General features: G+C 38.8%; 1 protein-coding gene and 1 long non-coding RNA gene across 17 annotated transcripts in view; one reads left to right on the top strand and one right to left on the bottom strand.

Annotated features, from left to right (window-relative positions):
• LOC117099081 overlaps positions 1 to 7,920 on the bottom strand; it is a 30,499-nt gene extending 22,579 nt beyond the window's left edge. The window contains exon 1 of the long non-coding RNA XR_004443685.1: positions 7,748 to 7,920. This is a non-coding gene — a long non-coding RNA (uncharacterized LOC117099081). The remainder of the gene's footprint in view (positions 1 to 7,747) is intronic.
• The window catches only part of TCF4 (transcription factor 4), a 369,074-nt gene that overhangs the window by 131,436 nt on the left and 217,580 nt on the right, over positions 1 to 20,058 (top strand). The window lies entirely within an intron of this gene.

The following is a 20,058-nucleotide window of genomic DNA, read 5'->3' as shown; positions in this document are numbered from 1 at the left end:
ATCTGTTAATAAGTGAAGTTACATTTTCTTGGTACAAGCTGTTGGACAACACTCCAAGGAAAACACACAACGGTAATTATGTTTTTCTGAGACCATAACTGCAAATGCTTCTAAAGAATGTCATGATTTTAAGCTTTGGAAGCTATACCAGTTACTTCAGTTCCTTGAATCTCGCATTCTTTGAAAAATCACTGTCAAATCCATCTAAATGGATTTCAGATATGTAACACAAAATAGTCAAAGCAGATAAATCCTAGCAACATATAGTTAATGGGTGACATCATATGTGCATGCCTTTGAGTGTCTTACCAACTTTGAGAACCACAAGGTTGGTTTTGGTCATAGGATGTTCTTATTTTTTTTGTTATTTTTGCCTTCAAAGTAGTAAATTTCATATGTATGTTTTAACATTGTAACTAAAACAGGAATCCCAGTCCTTTATCAGTTGTTGATAGCAAGGTGCATTGTTTCTTGTTCTCAGGATATGTAGATACAGGTGACTAGATACATTTATCAAATTAGATTTTAAAAGGCAGCTTTTGACTCTTCAGTGTCAGTAGTTATGATTTTATTTCCAGCACCTTTGCTTTTCTATTCATCTTCACACAACCGCTTAGAATAAAAGATTTATTTGAAAATAGAGTCTTGAGAAGTAGCACTTAAATAATATACTAACTTCCTTGGATCCTAAAATGATCCTCTAATGAGCTACAGTGAGAAAAATGAATAAATAAATACTCATAATGAGAAGTTTATGTTATCTATGTGAAAAAAGTTTTAACTCTAAAAAACAACTTGATAAATTAATATTACAGAATACACCAAGCAGTACAAACAGATTAAATGATTGTTCTGTTCATGTTTCCTCATGGGCAACTGCTTTACAAATCAAATTAGTTTTTCAATCCAAATAGTATTTAAAATATAAGTGGCCCGACAGTCTAGAGCGGAGAGAGCTGATTCTTTTCACTTGGTTGTTGTTTAGGCTGCAAATCCATGTCAGCCTTGCTCTTTTATCCCGTCTGCCCTCTTTCCCATTAAACTCTTAAATATGGAGAGCAAGACAGTCTCCTGCATTGTGATAGGAAATGCTACTATGTCCACGAGGCCCCCACCCACTGTTCCCAATGAAAGGACTTCTCTGTTAGATAAGCTGTCTGGTTTGAAACATGGCTCTTCATTGTTTACAAACTGCTACATTTTCCACCTCAAGCAGATTTTTGCACAGAAAAGAATTGTGCTTGGGCTAAATGGTTTATCTGACATTAACGGCGCAGTGTCAGACTGGGGTCAGGGAAGTCGCCCTCAGAGCGAGAGGGCATTGCGCGGTATGCGAAAAAAAATGGAAAAGGGAGAAAAAGACATTGAAGCAAGTATGAAATACCTTACAGTTTTATTTAGAGAAGAACCATTTTTTTAAGAGAATTCACTCTGATGCTGCATTAAAAACTCTTCCCATCGCTATAATTTCTCACATCCCAGACGCCTTCTTGATTGGCTTGCGTATCTGAAGGCTAGATTCAGGGAACAAAGATTCTCATTGATTTTGCCCAAGCTGCTGTTTGTTTAAAATGAAACCACTTTTCAGATGAGCCATATTTGGTGTTATGTTACAGCTTTACAAAGGAAAGATAGATCATTTTCAAGAAATTAAGGACAATTAATTTACAAATGGTAATAAAAACAAAGTAAGATCTATTGGTGTAGGGGACAGTTTGAACTCATAGCATATATGCTGTGTTCTAAACTGAACTTTGTCTCCAGACCCAGAGCCCATGTTGTGACCTTTGTGGACATTTTCTTTCTACCAAAAGAAGGTAGTGGACTTCAGTATAAGTGTTGGACAGCACTCCAGTCTCCACTTTCAGAATCTTTAACTGGTTTCCGTTAAAAGTGCAAAGTATTTCTTTCTGTTTCAAAGACTTAATTCTACCGTGATGTCGCATCAGGGTAAAAGCTATAGCATCAGAAATAAATCAGCCACTTTATTGCAGCAGATTCTCTATTGTCAAATCAATCAAGCCTGTGACTGAATTAGGCGTCTGCTACAGAAATAAGTGACACTAATTTTACAGGAAAGAGTTATTAACTGCAGATGACCTGATTTTTTTTCTTTTTTCTTTTTGGTAAACTGTTCATTTAGTAAGGTTTTATTTTATTGCAAAGAAGGAAAAAAGTACTGGACTACTCTTTCCCTTTGAGAGTGGATTGTTATTAATTATATTTTTTGTTCTTTATGGCAGTATACAATTTTAGAGAAATGGTAACAGGCATTGCTAGTATATTTGTTTGTAAGCTCTTTTATGGTAACGAAACCCATTATTACAACTCTGAACTTCTTGATTTCACATGAATGGTTTTGCATTTTACAGATTTTTAAACATAATACTTCTATTTGGCACTGAAATTCCAAAACTCAGTTCATTTGTGTCTCTATTTCAAATTTATGCAAAGTGCGATGTAAGTTATAAGAGTAATAAAGTGTTTTAGCCTAGGCAACATGATGAAACCTCATCTCTACCAAAAATACAAAAATGTAGCCAGGCGTGGTGGCACGCATCTGTGGTCCCAACTACTTGGGAGGCCAAGGAAGGAGGATCTCTTAAGCTCAGGGGGTGGAGGTTGCAGTGGGCCGACATCATGCCATTGCACCCCAACCTGGGCAACAAAGTGAGATCCCATCTCAAAAGTAATAAAATGTTTGTGTTAATTTATTCTTTTAGAAATAAGCTATACACCATGGAATACTATGCAGCCATCAAAAAGGATGAGTTTGCGTCCTTTGTAGGGACATGGATGCAGCTGGAAACCATCATTCTTAGCAAACTATCACAAGAAGAGAAAACCAAACACCGCATGTTCTCACTCATAGGTGGGAACTGAACAATGAGATCACTTGGACTCGGGAAGGGGAACATCACACCCTGGGGCCTATCATGGGGAGGGGGGAGGAGGGAGGGATTGCATTGGGGAGTTATACATGATATAAACGTCATGCACATGTACCCTAGAACTTAAAGTATAATAAATAAAAAAATAAAAAAATAAAAAAAAAAAAAAGAAATAAGCTAATGTGTGTGGAAAAATAGCACTATTTGATAGATAGAATCCCTAAAGTAAAATAACCAAAACACCCATGTGTGGTTATACATGCATGGACACACATGTACACCCACACACCCAATGTATGTATCGTGCTAGAAGAATTAATGACATTTCTTGGTTTATAAGATTGTTCTGTGTTCCTGTCTGTGGTTATACTTGTCATACAGGGTTTTGTGGTTGATAGTTGTAAGTCTTTTAAAGAAAAGCCTAACTAACAGAAACAGAAAGCAAGCTCCTAAATTTTTAAAAAATAGGTGTGAATAGCCTTTCTGTTTGTTTTGATGTTGGCAGGGCTTAGAGATGTGAGTACTGACTGTCTGCATTGACCAATTCATATACTTTTACCTGACATTTACTAAGAACTCACTCATTACTTTCATTGTGTAGATACATGCCAGGTTACATTTTGCCTTAGTTGAAATTCCATGCATTGTTTTATATCTGAAGAAAATAAATCATTTCTTCCTTGTGACTGCCTATCATTATTAGTGATTGTAATGTACACTGGACCTATTGGAAACTCGTTCATTGCAATTCTTAAACAATGTGATGAAACCTTCCTAGGTGGTCAGTTGGATAGTTTTCAGAGTATGCTAATGGTAGAAAGGGTCCATGAGTCTAACTCTTCTGTTTTTTAAGAGGGTTATTTATATGCTATAGAATAGTTTGAAAATCCTGGCAAGAAGTATATAGAAAGAATATGCACTTAAGAAAAGAAAACTTTTTTTCCCCTTTGTCAAGCACTAAACTCCTGCAGGTAATTGTCCAGATATTTTTACAATGGTAGACAATATATTTTCTAGCTAAAACTATTTGATCCAAGGAAGGAGCTAAGCATTCCATTTTCCTTTTATTATTCCAGAGCATCGATTGAAAACTGAAGATAAGTGAGCAAGTTGCCCCATAAAATTACATACATGGTATTTGTGACTGAAGGGTGTGAAAAGTGATACTTTTGTACACTTGGCTACAGCTTAGTTCAGCATCAGGGGCTATGCTTTCACATGGCCCATTTTGAATGGTTCAGTTTCCTTAGTGTAGTATTTGGTACTAGTCCTACTCATGGTACTTTCTCAGAGCATTAAATAATTTACCACCATAGAGTAAATGGTTTCTAACCTAGCTCAGTGGAACATTTTACTGCTGGATTAGATTGAGGTTTCAGGCAGAACTGAAGAAAGCTGCTGGCTTACAGGATGACCTTTGAATCTCATCTGGGTTAGCAGTTGATATTTTGATTTGGTTACTGTGGTCATATTGTGACAGCTGCTAGCTCATTATAATTCGGTTCCACTGCTCCGTTTGCCTAGCAGGAATATTTAGGTTTGTATTACTTCAGAGTGTTTATGGCTACCCTGAGTTTAGCCCAGCATAAAGGTGAAGTGTGGTGAGTGTTTTCAAATCCCAGTGGCAGAAGCGGATGCCACAGTCTTCTTGTAAAACAGCAAATGTGAGTACATGCTAATACAGGGAGTTTTACTCTTCACTGTAAAACAGAGAATAAGCAATGAATCAGCTTTTACTAGGAAAACTGTTTTTGGAAGCCTTAATGTACAAAGGAAAAGCATGACTACAAAGAAACGTAAATTTTCAAAGCATGAATGAGATGTCACCTAACTTCGTGGTCAGATATTTTGTTCTGTGCAGAAGTGTGAGTATTAGAAAATAGCAAAACCTGTAAAATAATGGCAATCATTTGATGTTTGAAAGTTCCAAAGGTCAAATAATCTTTAGTAACTTCATAAGAATGGAACTGTGAATATAGATGTCAGCTCTAGAAATTTTAGTTCGCTTTTTAAATGCAGCGACATCAGGTAGTGATACGAGCAGGTCTCTTTGCTACTTCATTAGTTAGGGACATCTTGGTCTTTTTTTTTTTTTATGACACTTTTCAGCTTGAGGTTATCTCGGTATCAGCTCTTAGGTATTAGACTTATAATGTGGCACAAGTAATTTCTGAGAGAAGAAATTATTAATTGTGGTCTTATTTGATTTTACTTTGGGAATTTTGATTTTTTAAATGTTAAATTTAAAATGTCCTCCTGAAATATTAACAAGTATGACTCGTTTGAGCCTCATCCTTGGTGTTATTAGCAATCCTGATTGTTGAGCTAAGGCTGGTAGTCAGGAGTCAGGAGAACTGAGGTTTTTTCTTCTACTTCTTCTATTCTTCTCCTTCTTTTTCTTTCTTTTTCTTTTTTTCTTTTCTTTTTTTTTTTTTTTTATATAGTCTCTCTGTGTTCTGTTGCCCAGGCTGGAGTTCAGTAGGATGATCTCTGAAGCCTCAACTTTCTGGGCTCAGGTGAGCCTTCCACCTTAGCCTCCTGAGCAGCTGGGACTACAGCTGTGCACCACCACATCTGGCTATTTTTTGTATTTTTAGTAGGGATGGGGTTTTACCATGTTGGCTAGGCTGGTCTTGAACTCCTGACCTGAAGTGATCTGCCTGCTTCAGTCTCCCAAAGTGCTGGGATTACAGGCATGAGCCACCATGCCCAGTCAAGAATTGAGTTTTCTATTCTGTTTTGCTACAGCTCCCTGTGGGTCCTCTGGTCAGGTCGTTTTCACATCTTTAGATTGAGGGAGGAACAGCTCTTTAGGTGATCTCTGAGGTAGTTTTATCATCTAATGGTCCATTGATCTTTCGGATACGTCATTTTATCCTTGTACTATATTTTCTCTTTGGAGATGTTTTATTGTTCTTTCTAATCCATTCATCTCTATTTTATTAATACCTTCAAGTGACTTTGCCAGTGATGTGTTTTCCAAATGTAATTCTTTAAAGCCTAACTAAAATAGATATTCCTTTTATAGCTCAGCTGATTCCAGATCTATAGCTAAGGAATTGGATTGGTTAGGGATAAATAAAATAATAACGCATTAAGTTGAGTCATCAGGAGAAAAGTGCTGTGCATAGATCAGTATTTGGCATAGAGGTTGTAGGACCTCAATAAATGACTGTCGAGTGAATCAGGGAATTAGGTAGATAGGGTTTAAACGTTGAATGAAAAGCCCATACATTAAAGTTAGGCCTATACCTTACTGTACCAAGAAGAAGACCCTAAACCAGAGCCAGTCATATAGAAATCCATGTTTTATTCTATAGGACTATATCCTTGACTGGACAAAATATTCTGCCAAAATAGGAAACGGACCATATTACAATGTGGTCTATTTCAGTTTTCTGTACACCACAGATTATTTTATGTATAAGCAGAAATAAGTAAAATCAATAATATTTTAGGTCGAGCACAGTGGCTCATGCCTGTAATCCCAGCACTTTGGGAGGCCAAGATGGAAGGATTGCTTGAACCCAAGTGTTTGAAAGCAGCCTGGGCAATATAGCAAGATCCTGTCTGTACAGATAATAAAAAAATTAGCCGGGCGTGGTTTTATGCACTAGTGGTCCCAGCCATTGAGGAGGCTGAGGTGGAAGGACTGCTGGAGCCTGGGAGGTTGAGATCACCAGAGTGAGCTGAGATTGTGCCACTATACTCCAGCCTGGGTGACAGAGGGAGGCCCCATTGCTAATAATAATAATTATTATTATAATTATAATAAATAATTTGAAAAGCCATTGAAAAAAGTTGTGTTTCTGGTATTCAGCTAAGATAACTGATTTCCTGTTGTCCAGTTGGAGAACATTTCCATCCTTTTCTCATTGGTCTTGTTTCCTTTCTAGCCTACTCTGTGATACAGCACGGTTAATGCTGTGATCCTCAAACACTTTTAGAGTCAAACTTGGTTTACTAAACCAAGTCTTATAACATTTAGAAGAATTTCTAACCAGAAAAATGTTACTTGAAAACTATGGCCAACAGAGATGTATAGACCTTCTAAATATCCGGGGAAGCTTTCTCACATAGAAAGTTATTGACCCAAACAGAAGATAAATCATTTAAGCTTCACATAAAAGTAAAAAGCAATTTGTATCAGGTAGGAATGCTTTTGCTTCAAAGTAATGGAAAATGTGACTAATGGTGGCTTAAGAATAATTTTTCTCATTCTAGAAGTCTGGTGGTAGGCCCCTGCTGGAAGTGGTTTGCAGCTCAGTGATGTCAGGGCTGATGGCTCTGTGACTCTTTTGTCCTTTCCCTCATTGTCTCAAGATGGGGGCCACAGCTTCTGGTGTCTTCAGGTTTGATGCAGACAGAAGGGGAAGGGTGAGTTGAGCAGTGTCTCCCAACCACACTGCTTCCCCATAACACAGGCCATCTCCAGTTGCAGAGGTTGGAGAATGCTGGGAATGCAACCTGGGAAATAGACAGGAGAGAAGGGAGTCAGGGATTCATACTGGGACTACTAACTTGCAGTGTTCAATTCACACTTCAATTTTTTTAAGAGAAAAATACATAATTTTCTATTTAATAATTTTGAAAATTAAGAACAAGGCACTAACTTTCATGTAATAAAAAACATATAAAAAGATGTCTCAACTGTAATTTCCAGTCAGCAAATTAGAGAGGAAGATGGAGTAAGAAAAAAGATATTGTAGAGAGGAAGGTGGAGAAAGTCCAGGCATGACGTCTTGCATGGGAAGGAGTGTGAGGCCTGCTATTTGCATCTCACCTTCAAGGCCTGTGCCTTCATTGTCCTAAGCCCTTGAGCAAGGCAGCAACCAGCCAGAGCCAGCTCTCCTTACCTCTGATTTCCCCAGAACCTTCTCTTTTAGGTCTCCGGCTTGACTTCCTGCCAGCCTGTCCAGGGCACCCTTGTTACGCAATAGGCCTGTAGCTCCAGTCACCACCCTTTTCTCCAGTCCCCTGGGTGGTCTTTGGCAGAGCCCAAGGCCAGGTTTTACTCCCAATGCCTCCTACTGCACCTATCCAGAGCAGACCTGGCACCCTGGAGCATGTCCCTGGGACATGCTGCTACAAGCGACAGACAGAGATCTTTTTCCTGGACCATTGCCCAAACAGTTTCCAGGGAACTTACCTCCAGCAACCTGCCATGTCACCGTGAAACACTCAGACAAGAATACCTACTGCCTGGGGGAGAAAACCCTCTACTTTCTTTCACTATGTACACAATTGCAGTTGTTGATTTTTAATGTGAGGATTAGGTGCAGCCAAAAGACATTTAGTTTTAGACAACATGCCACGACTGGATGAAATTGTGAGAGTTGGATCCATCTTTTGTCCAGAGGTTTCCCAACTCTATTGAACAGTCTCATGCCATGAATCAGACACATTGAAACAGAGGCAGGGGGAAGGACCATCTATCATTAAAGGTAACCAGGATGTGAAATAAACAGTGCTGCTTTTATTTAGTAGAAAAAGTTTTTCTCTAGGTTTTTTATTGTTATTTATTTTCATGTTTTTATTTACTTACTTTCTTTTTAGACACAGAGTCTCACTCTGTCACCCAGGCTGGAGTACAGTGACATGATTTTAGCTCACTGCATCTTCAAACACCTAGGCTCAAGTGATCCTCCTGCTTTAGCCTCCCAAAGTTCTGGGATTACAGGTGTGAGCCACTGAGCCCGGCCAATTCTCTAAGTCTTTCCTTGGGAAAATGCTTTATTTGAATTTTGCGTAAGCCCTGTACTTAAAATGTGTCTGTGACAGTATTAACCAGTACCCTACTTCTTGACCGGATCTTGGGCGGTGGGGGTGCAATTAAATACTTTGCATTTCTCAAACCTCTCACTACTCCATGGCTCCAGGAAAAGAACATCAGTATAGTTATAGTGAACCTCACATCCTTGAAAGTTATGTGTCCTTCTTAAGTGCTGTATTCATCCTCAATAAAAATAAGACTGCTTTCTTTGTTCACATTATACATTCTTAGAATCAGAGAAGCGAAGGAGCTGTGTTGAGCACTGCACGTCTTACAGGTTGTCATGGGACAGTGGATTCTAGGTCTTCAGGGATCACTTCAGCATAATTCTTGGCTTTTCACTTCCTAGTGATGGGTGATGGGACATTGGGCAAATTTCTTCTGAGCCCTCGTTTTCTGGTTTCCCAGGTGAGGACAGGGATGCCAGCCTGGCCCACCCCTCCCAGGCTCACTGTGAAAGGTGAGGTGACGTGATACACTTTGTAACCACTGTGCTCTGCTGTGTGACTGTTAGGGCATTGCGAGGCTACACACTGGTCATCTGTCATTTTTGTCTGGGTAATGAATGGAAAAATCTATAGACTTTGGGGTTTTGGGTGGTAGCAGTTTTAAAATACCTATACCTTCTAAGGAGATTGGAACAGAAGGCAGGGGCAGGTGGAGGTAGTATAGAATGTTCAGTTCTGTAAACATCAAGACCAAAATGAAAAGGCGTCTTTTTTAGCCAGTCCACAAAACAGTAATCCCATAAAATAAGTACTTCTTTGGGGACAGCTGTGTTGGATTCAGATGCTCCCTTTTGTGAAATATTTGCCTTCAGCCATGTTTCTCTCCATTTTTAATGTTCTCAAGTTTCATCTTTAAACACAAGGCCAAGAACGCCCTGGTGTGGCGTTTGAGTGGTGAGTCTAGGGAGAACCCATGGACAAATGCAGATATCTTTGCTTGTGTTGTAGGTCATCTGAATAATGAAGTCACTACAAGGTATGATGGTTTTCATCAAGGAGATAGTTTTACAAATACTTTCCATGTGCTCAGGAATGTTTTGGAGACAGTCCTATTCCACTTCATTTCTTTCTTCTTCACAGATGCTTGGTATAGACTGTTACCTCTGTATATGGGATTATTCTCTCATTCCCCTTACTTCACAGATTTAGAATGTTGCCTCTGTATTGGATTATTCTCCAATTCCCCTTACTCTTAAGAGTTTTTGAATCCAAAGGAAGCACATTTTGTTTTGAGTAAAAGGAGGTATTCAGTGGATCTCATTTTCTTTTCTTTTGCAGAATATCAGGACTAGGAACCAACAATTGCAAAATATATGGAGCATAGATTGAAATTAAATTAAATTTATTTCTAAGTGGTTAATAGACACAGCTCAGACATTTTTCATCTTCTTGATGATTGCTTATTAATCACTTCTTAATTCCTTGACACAGTAATAGGAAAAATTATAAGGAAGCATCATTTGAAAGTGGTATAAAATACAGCTGGTTATATTGTTTATGTTTAAGATAAAACATTTAAAGCTTTCATGTAGATTGAAAATGCCACAAGAGAACTAACATGGGGGAAGTGGTGGATGGTGGACCTAGCAGGGCACTGTTGTCAGCTGGGCATTGCTGTGAGCACCAGATCACCACTCTCCAGTTCTGTGACCTTGGACAAGTTTCTTTAGCACTGTGATGAAATGTCTCATCTAAGTAAGTTGCCCTGTGCTTAAATAAAATAACATAAAGCCACCTGGCCCTAAAATTCAGTTAATGCAAATTATTATTACACCTACTATTATGTTATCTACTCTGTTTTTCTGTTCATCGGGTCCGATCAGCTTGGCAAAAGTGATATGCAAACTTGAGCATCATGTAGTGAATTCTGGCAGAATGTGGAAGTGATTAATTAAATGCCACCCCCTCGTGGGCCATATTAAAGCTGAATGAACATAGAAAATGTGTAATATCTGATAACATTTGGTGGAGAAGGGGGAGACAGAAAAAGTGAAGGATAAGAGAAAAGGAGACACATATAAAGCTAATTTTAGAGCGATAGATCACAAAGTAAGATTTTCTAGCCTTGTATTATTAGCATTGGCTTGGCTTTCTGAGTCTCGAAATTACTAGGTTACTAATTGGTCATGACTTTTCCTCACCTTGGCTGTTCAGACCAAGCTGTACTCTTAACAGCTCAGTAGCCAAATCTGAATGCGTCGGATATAAGCATAAACTCTTTATGTGTAACTGATTGCACTTAATTGGGCAATGCCAAATCGTGGAAGAAAATGTATTAGTAACCCTGTCTCCTTCAGAACTTTCAGAGTAATTGGAAATGAGCCTAATATCCATGTTTTTGAAAGCTTTAACAATTGGTCTACTGACAGGATTAAATTCATACTTTATATGGTGTGTGTGTTTTTTCATGCATAAATTTTTTTCCTTATTTATTGATGGTCTTACAAATATTATTTGGAAATTGAGATGCAGTGAGCACAGATCTTTTAAATATCTTGGCAGACCGCCTCAGTAGCTGTGGATGATCCCTGTTAGCTAGAGAAAAACCAGGAAAAAAAAAAAACCCAACCTAGTAAACAATAGTTTACAAAATGATCTTTGTGTGATTTTGAACAAGCTGGTTTTCATTTTAATCTCAGTTTCCTTATTTCTGTTACTGACCTAACTCATGGAGATGTGGCCAGGCGAGGGGGGGCGAGCTCTCTGAATTTTTTTGTTTCTCCTGAAATAAAACAATTCTAAATATACATACTTTTGTGTGATTACATTTTCCGTTTTTCGCAAATCCCTAGGTATAGTTTGAACACCAATTGAAAATAAAAGCAAGCCACCTTCTCCCCATCTTTTCAAGGCATTTTAATAGTTAATGAGATTTTGCCCCTTACTCTCATGAGTTTCATTTAGTTCTGAAATAAAAATTTACGGCTGTTCTCTCAGCTGAGCTGATACTAGTTTAAGAGTGGAATTGAGTTCACACCTGCTCTGGCATAAAAAGCCTCTATGTGACTTCTTTAAAATATTCACAGAGCAGAATAAGAGAGAGGTACTCACTATCTCTACAATTGTAATAACTACACGGTAATGTTGCTTGCAAGCACTTTAGGGAAGCTGCTCTATAAATTGACTCTAATCTGCTGATATTGTCCACAGATAGATGCCTCCCATAAGTCACCTGTGTTCCTCAAGGTGGAATGCGGTTGTGGAAATGCAGTTGGTTTGTGTAGGCAGTGGGTCTACATTAACACTGTAAAGTGTACATATGGGAAAATCTTTGCATTTGCTAGGCCATTTAGCCGTTCAAGACATGGTCCGTTAGGCAGCGTACAATGGGTTTTCTGAGTGTTCTGGTTAAGGAGCAGGAGGTGTAAAGTAGTATACATTTAGGTGGATAATTAATAATTAGTGTAGGCTTGTAAGGCTATAATAGAATATATAAATTTCAGCACCTGTTAAAGTTTTATCAGAGCAGATCACCTTTGCTTACTGCGAGGGAATATTCCTGCCTGTAGAAAAATAAAGTGCTCCCATTACACATGAAAAACCTTTATGATGAAAGGAGGACTGGCTTTTATAAGAGATATTATTTTCCATGGTCACTGTGATTAGGTGACATTTTAGCAGTCACATTTAAAGAGTATTCCTAGACAATAGTATTTTGTAGGGGTTTGCCTGTAGGTGGCAAAACACTGCATAGAAACAATATTTTAGTGCATTCTAATAGTCAGATACAGTTTACTTGTCAAAAAATCCACCTACCCCCCACTTTCCCCCCCCACAAAACAATAGGGTTGTTCATTTGATAAGTTCATCACAAGTAAATACTCAGAGCGAAAGCCTTTTCTAGTGGCTACGTTGGAAGGGGTAGAGAAGATGAAACATAGATCCCAAGTTCAGTTTTTGGCTTTGGTTGTATCATAAGCGGTTTTTACACTTCATATCTTAGCTGTCTTCATTTTCAGACATAGAGGAAGTGCTCCTTTACAGCAGTGAGGGAAAGGGCAAATTTGTGAAAGCAAAGCAGACTATCTTACTGCTTTAAAAGTTTCATTGGCTGCTTGATAAATAAAATTAACATGTTATCGATATGTCTGCAATCATATGGTCCTCAGTATATGTATTTCTTTAAGCCATCTATATAAATTCCATTTATTCTAGAAGCTGCCCAAAGTGATAAACCTCAGCACTCAAATGAGTCTTTGGTTCGTACAGTCATCCACCCAGCAAGTACTTTTGGAAAGCTAGTATCTGCAAGCCCTATGTTAGGTGCTAGATAGTGGCAGGCCGCTTTTCTTGCTTTCAACTTGGCCCACATCCTAATAAAAGAATCAGGTAGATATCAGATAATTACAATTCAGGGAGTTGGGGAAATAATCCTTGTGTTCCCAGGGTGGTGTTGCATACATATCAGGGATACTCCACCATCAGCTTCCTCATAATAACGTCTAATTTTTTTTTTTTTTTGAGACAGGGTCTCACCCCGTCCTTCAGGCTGGAGTGCAGGGTTGCAATCATAGCTTACTGCTGCTTCAAACCTCTGGGCTTAAGATCTTCCCTCCTCGGCTTCCTGGTAGCAGGGACTACGGGCATGTGCTACCACACCTGGCTAATTTTTTCTATTTTTATTTTTTGTACAGACAAGGTCTCACTCTGTTGCACAGGCTACTCTGGAACCTCTAGCCTTAAGCAGTCATCCTGCCTTGCCCTCCCAGAGATTACAAGTGTGAGCCACTGTGCCTAGCTTGGCTAAGATTTTTGAGTACTCACTGTGTACCAGACACTTGCTAAGTACTTTACACATATTATCCTGCCTACTCCTTATAATAAACTTCTTTGTTAGGCATTGTCATTACCATTTTACAAAGGAGGCAATTGAGGATCAGAGAGATTAGGTTACTTGCCCAGTGTTGTGTAGCTGGTAAGTGGCAGAACCCAGATTTGAAGCGAGATCTGCTGAACTCTAAAGCCTTTGTCCTTAGCCACCACTGCATTGCCTCCTTTGTAGAGAATTTAGAAAGAATTCCCAGAGGTGGAATAGCAGCTAAACATGTGTTCAGCTGCAACTAATAGAATGCCTGATAACAATAGTAGGCTAGTAAAACAAAGGGGTTTTTCCCTTTCATTTCAGGTGTCTGGAGGCAGGAGGCTGCCTATGTGAGTTTCAGCAAAATCAATGTTTCTGTCTTCCCATTCTGCCCTCCTCAGCATGCTGATTTTCATTCTTCAGCTTTTTCCACTCCTCTTGCATTTCTTTCTTGCAGGCTGGCTCTTGAGCCTCACACACAACATTAGAGTCCCCTAAAGGAGGCAGGGGAGGAAGAGATTAGGGTAGCATTTATCCTTACAGATATCCTGTTCCATCCAGGAAGGGGGAAAAACATTACCAGAATCTGGTGGTCTTGAGCAGGATTCTGCTAACAACTTATTGGCTAAATCTCTAGCAGACATCTATCCATAGCTGCAAGGGAAGCTTGGAATGTGAACTCTTAGAGCCATGGTTGGGTCTCTGACTCAAGAGACAGGCAAGGGAGGAGGGAGTTAGGAATGGCTATTGTATGGATTAACATGAATTTTCTTAATAATATACGTGGTAATGCCTGAGCTTCATCTTAAAAGTGAGTTAGAACTATCCTGGTGGAAAGAAAATTACCAGTTGGTAGAGATACTTGAGCAGAGCCTTGGGAGCTGGAAGACGTAACAGGAATACTGGAACTGAAGCCATTCTATGAGATGACTATGAGATGTAGTTCCACAGAGGAAGGGATGACAGGTTGATATGGTTTGGCTGTGTCCGCACCCAAATCTCATCTTGAATCGTAGCTCTCATAATCCCCACATGTTGTAGGAGGGACCTGGTGGGAGGCAGTTGAATCACGGGGGGTGGGTTTTTCCCATGCTGTTCTTGTGATAGTGAATACATCTCAGGAGATGTGATGGTTTTATAAAGGCCAGTTCCCTTGCACACGCTATCTTGCCTCCCACCATGTAAGACATGCTTTTGCTGCTTCTTCACCTTCCACCATGATCGTGAGGCTTCCCCAGTCATGTGAAACTGTGAGTTCATTAAACCCCTTTTTCTTTATAAATTATAATTATTTATAAGTTATAATTAAAATCTTTATAAATTATACCATCTCAGGTATTTCTTCATAGCAGTATAAAAATGCTCTAATACACAAGTGAAGCTGGAATAGAATCCTGGCCCCAGAAAAATGAAGGGTCTGTTGTGTTTAGGAGGGGAAGATGTCTAATTTTCAGTGAAGCATGTGGTAAACTACTCCAGGATTGATTTTAAATAGTGAGATATCATGATATGATTTATGATTTAGGACACTCAAGCAGCTGTGAATAGTAGGCAACTTGAGGGCAAGGAGGTTACTCAGGAGGTGATTAAGGCAATTCCAAGAGGAAATGATGAGATTGAGCTGAACTGGGAACAGTGAGGATGAAAAGGAGGATGGATTTGAGTGATATTAAAGTGATGGAAATGGTTGGACTTGGTAACTGATGGGTAAGGCAGGGGTCATCCTTGGCTTCTTGGTGTCTGGCTTGGGCCACCTGGTGGATGGCAGTGCCATTTGTTAAGATGTAGAATATTTGAGGAGAAGGAAGTCATGGGAGATTAAAGCGGTCATTTCAGTTTTGGAAATAATGAATTTTTGACATGTCTGTGGGTGGACAGATTTGTGATTCCGGGTTGGGATTGCAGATTTAGCATGCAGTATTAATATTTCATAATTGAAGTCATGGGAATAAACAAGTTCCCCAGAGAGAGACATGAGCCACCACCAACAAGGCAATTTATTGCATTGTGACAGCTCTAACTTTCAGAAAGTTCTCAATTCTGTAGCTGTCAGACTGAAATACTCATTTTTCCCTCTGAAGCTAACTAATATTGTGTATTGTCTCTCTTTCCACTGTTTTCAAGGATGATAATCTTGGCTTCCTTCAAAAGTGCAATTGGAAAACTTGCAACACATCATAGAACATGGTTTAACCACACCTTGTATTTCCAGTCACCATCCTCTGCTGTGTTCTAGTTTGTCTCTTTTTCCCTCCAAGTGGTGAATCCAAGTCTTACCCTAGTATTCCAGATCTGGTTTGATCAATAGTGGATCTGCTCTCGTTTTTAGTGTTAATGCAGTCTAAGATTCTGTTTATACATTCATATTTTAGCATTGACTGAAAATGGAGCTGGTGGTCCACTAAAATCATTAAGTGTTTTTAACATTAATTGCTTTCCAACCAAGGCTTCCATGTCTTTGTGTATAATGGGACTTAATACGTATCCTCATCTGATTTCTTCGTGTTGGCTTTGGTCTGCAAATGTGCAATAATTCTGTCCTTTCACTCTGTTGATATAGGAAGTGAGATGGTGTGATGCTTAGGAATGCAAACTCTTGGGTTTATATCCTGGCTCTGCCCGCCCTTTACGACCTGGGTGACATCTAAGTTGCTTTCTCTGAGTCACAGTTTCCTCATCTCTGTGTTGAAGATATTATAAAATCCATCTGTTGGGATTGCTGGGTGAAATAAATGAGATAATGCATGTATAATGCATAGAGGAATCCCCAGAACATCATCAACACTGTGTAATTTTTCACCATGACTATTGTAGGGCATATGAGCAGTTAAGGGCGCTATTTTTATGATTGTGGATCCTTTTCTCTACTTTCAGTATTCTTTCTGGAGACAAAGTTTAAGCCAAATGGTTCATCTATGACAAATGGAAGAATGAAGTGTGGTTCTTGATTTTGAGTTGTGTAATGAACCCAAATTTACCAGGCAATAGATAGGATATGATGATTACTAAATTTGCCATTGACTGATAGTTAACCAGCTACCTTGTTGGGTCTCTTGAGAAAAGAACTAAAACAAACAAGAACAACAACAACAAAAGCTTAAAATTGCCTGAACAAAGGTCTTAGATGTTTCTTTACCTACATTTAATGTTAAGGCAGAAAATTCCAAGGTGAGCCAGCTACTCAATACAGGTGCTGAAGGTTATGTGAAAATTTGGGTTAACACTAATGATAGATTGAGAGGTAACTATTTGCTTTACAGACTGCTTGCCAGGGGATGCCCAAGTTAGACTATGAAAATTAGACTCATGGCAAATTTTCAGGAACATGGTTCTTGTGATAAACAAGATCTCTGGAGGGTGATGTGTGAGCTCACAGGGGAGTTTTGAGCACAGGTTTCTGTTGTTGGACAGCTAGGCATACTCAGAGGGAGGGCATAGATTAGTATCCAACAACCTGTTTTAAAACCAAGCAATGGGACCCCATACAAGGTCTAGGTTGACTAGAACCAAGGTTAGATCAACCTGACTTGTTTTTATAGGAAACATCGCAATGGTGACAAGTCAGCAGGGTCATCAGCACACTGTTTGCAGTTACAGACTTCCCTCTGGACAAACCATTTTCAGCTTCCTCTGTTTGGTCACACCCACAAGAAGTATGTACGAATGGTATATTTAAAAAGCTAGCCCATCTTGGTTCATTATACCAGTATGTAGGATTTCTGTAGACTCTGGGCTGGTTACAACCTAGAGCTGCAGAAGGGTGCAGAGCTTCATGTGTTCATTCTGTACTGTGATAAAGTTCTTTGCACATTTGTGGAAATGCAAAAGTTCTTCTATACACCTGGCTTCTGTTCCGGTCATTTCCTTGTATATGGGTTTTGATCTGGTGTTATTGGAAGAGGGAAGCTACCCATTCTGAGATCTCAGATTTCATTGTATCCAATTATTTATAAGACCTGAGAGGTGCTTTATTAGTTAGGAAGCATTTCAGATTTTCTCTGTAGCTTTTAAAAATCATCCTGACTTCCTATGTGTTATTTTTTGCATTGGCACCCATTGCCAATGCTATGTCTCAGAAGAGCTGAGACTTGTGGCCAATAATCCTTAGAAACTGATGGGGCTGTAGAATTTATTCCTCTATCACCCTTTTTGAAAATAAAATAAAGTTATATTTTTCATTTACATGGATGGACAAATTGGGGTCTTTAAAATAAAACCTACTTCCCCTTTTCTTTTTCTGATCATTTGTAGCAAAAGCTTAGTGGTTTTCTGTAGAACTGCTTTGTTTTGAAAATCAAATTGAAGACCAACTTGATTCTGCCTGCAGAGCAAAGCTATCTGCCTTTTTAGAAAATCTGGATGGTTAAATTGGAAGCACGTTCTGCACATGGTTTAGCAGTTAGTAGCCTGGAAAATGACCCAATAGCCAAGATAGTTTTTTTTTTTTTTTTTTTTTAATCTTCATTGTAAGTGCTTGTTTAAAGCTTAAGCTTGTAATTGACTATTTTGCACATTGTTCATTGTTAATTCTTTTCAGGCTATTACAGTTTTGTAAATACATTGCCTGCTAAGTTGTGTCGGTGGAGGAACATTAGTGCTATAAGAAAATCCAGTTAAATGTGGTGCTTAAAAGCATTACCAATTAGCACTTGGGACTGGATCGCCACGATTTCTTAGTGATCCCAGAGAAGTCAGTTTCTGTTGATTTCCCATTTATTTAAAATGGGTATGACAGCATTCTTTTTGGAGAATAGGGCAGCACACAAATGCACACTATGTTGTGGCCTGCTGAAGAGTTTCCACTGATTTGTGACTATATTACTCAATATTGCTTTGTAGCACCCTTAGTCTAATCCACATGGAAGGGGCAAAATCCTTCTGTATTTTACTTATTATATGATTACATAATACATATATTACTTTCTCCATATATAATATATAGTAGTACTTATTTTACTATTTTTATTCATTATAATGAAAATAATAAATTTATTGCATGGCATCTACCATCTAGCTCAAGCTGCTCTATTTTATATTGTTTAATTTTGAGAAAAGCTAATATTGGCTAATAATTAAAAAGTGGGAGAGGAGTTAAATTCTGTCTCTCAGATAGTAAAGACCGCCAGGACATGGACATAATCATGGGAAATAATGGGGTGGATAGAATGTGATTTATCTGTGTATGTTAAAGAAAGTAAAATAGTGATCGTGAATGTACTGAATATAGCTTAAGCTATTTATCATTATGTACAAATGGAAACCTACACAAAACCCCTGTTGATTAAGTTTTATCTGAAACAAAGGATATGATTGGAAGTGGAAAATGGGAGAGTATTTTAAGAGCATGTGATAATCCAGCTAGAAGCTTCAGCAAGTCTGTGGTCAAACTAGAGAACAGAAAGAAAGAGCAAGGAAGCTTGATTTGGTTATGCAAATTTGGAGCACGTGTAGGAGTTTGGACCTAATGGATTGTTGCACTGGATTTGGTCATCAAATGATGCTTTTCATAGCAAATATTATCTGAGCCATTAATTCAAACACTGAGAAACGCAGGCCATGTGTAGGCAGAACCACAGCCTTTTTATCCCTCAAAACAAAATGTAAAAGGTGGCCTTGACGGTTAGACCTTATAAAGAAGAAAAAGAAAGAAAGAAAAAAAAAAAAGGAGCAAGTAGTGAAAGAGAAAGCACCCAGAGTGGAAACAAGCATGCGTATTCAGAGATAAATCCAATAAACAGACACCCCAAAGTTATGCTGTGTAAGAATAGACACGCTGTAAGAAATTTCCAGCTATCAGGCTAACAGGATGGAAAACTGGAGAGCACAGAGCAATTACTTATGAAGAAAGAGGCGCAGTTGACATCAAGTGTTATAGAGGAGACTGGCATGATTACAGGAAGATGTTGAGAATATCAGAAAACATCCCCAAATTAAGAGTGCCAGAAAGAAGAAAGATTACCAATGAGATCATGATAAATAATAATGAGCTGTTTCTCAAAGCACCTGAAGGAGGGGCCTGAAAAGTGGTTTGTCAAGCCTGGAAGACAGAGAAAGGGTAATATATTGACGGACGATAGAGACACTGCTAAAAAATAAATGAAATTTTCACCCCAGTGTTCACAAAGGAGGAGGTGGTGGGGACAGATGCCAGACACAGACACAAATTTCCCAGGGGAGAATGAAGAAATACAAAAGAAATCAGGATCGTGCTAAAACAGGTGATCAAGGGGTGAGTAGAAAAAAAACAAATAAAATCCCAAAGCTTACCAGTAGTCACCTAAAAATCTTCAAGAAGTGGGAACAAAGAAGCTAACAAGAAGAGGAAAAACATTTCTGCATCACTTAGAAAGGCTGGAAGTATTTTCTTGTGTGTGTGTTTTTACCTAGTTAATTTGTTAGACTAGCCCTTTTGAAACTTGTCCTTAAAGGAAGTAAGATGGTATACTTAAAGAATAATGATCGTGGCTGGGCGTGGTGGCTCATGCCTGTAATCCCAGCTCTTTGGGAGGCTGAGGCGGGGGTATCATTTGAGGCCAGGAGTTTGAGACCAACCTGGCTAACGTAGTGAAACCCCATCTCTACTAA

Source organism: Trachypithecus francoisi, unplaced genomic scaffold, assembly GCF_009764315.1.
Source record: "Trachypithecus francoisi isolate TF-2019V2 unplaced genomic scaffold, Tfra_2.0 Contig01474, whole genome shotgun sequence".
Taxonomy (NCBI): domain Eukaryota; kingdom Metazoa; phylum Chordata; class Mammalia; order Primates; family Cercopithecidae; genus Trachypithecus; species Trachypithecus francoisi.
The sequence above is the reverse complement of the archived record's forward strand: the minus strand, read 5'-3'. Positions and strand labels throughout refer to the sequence as shown.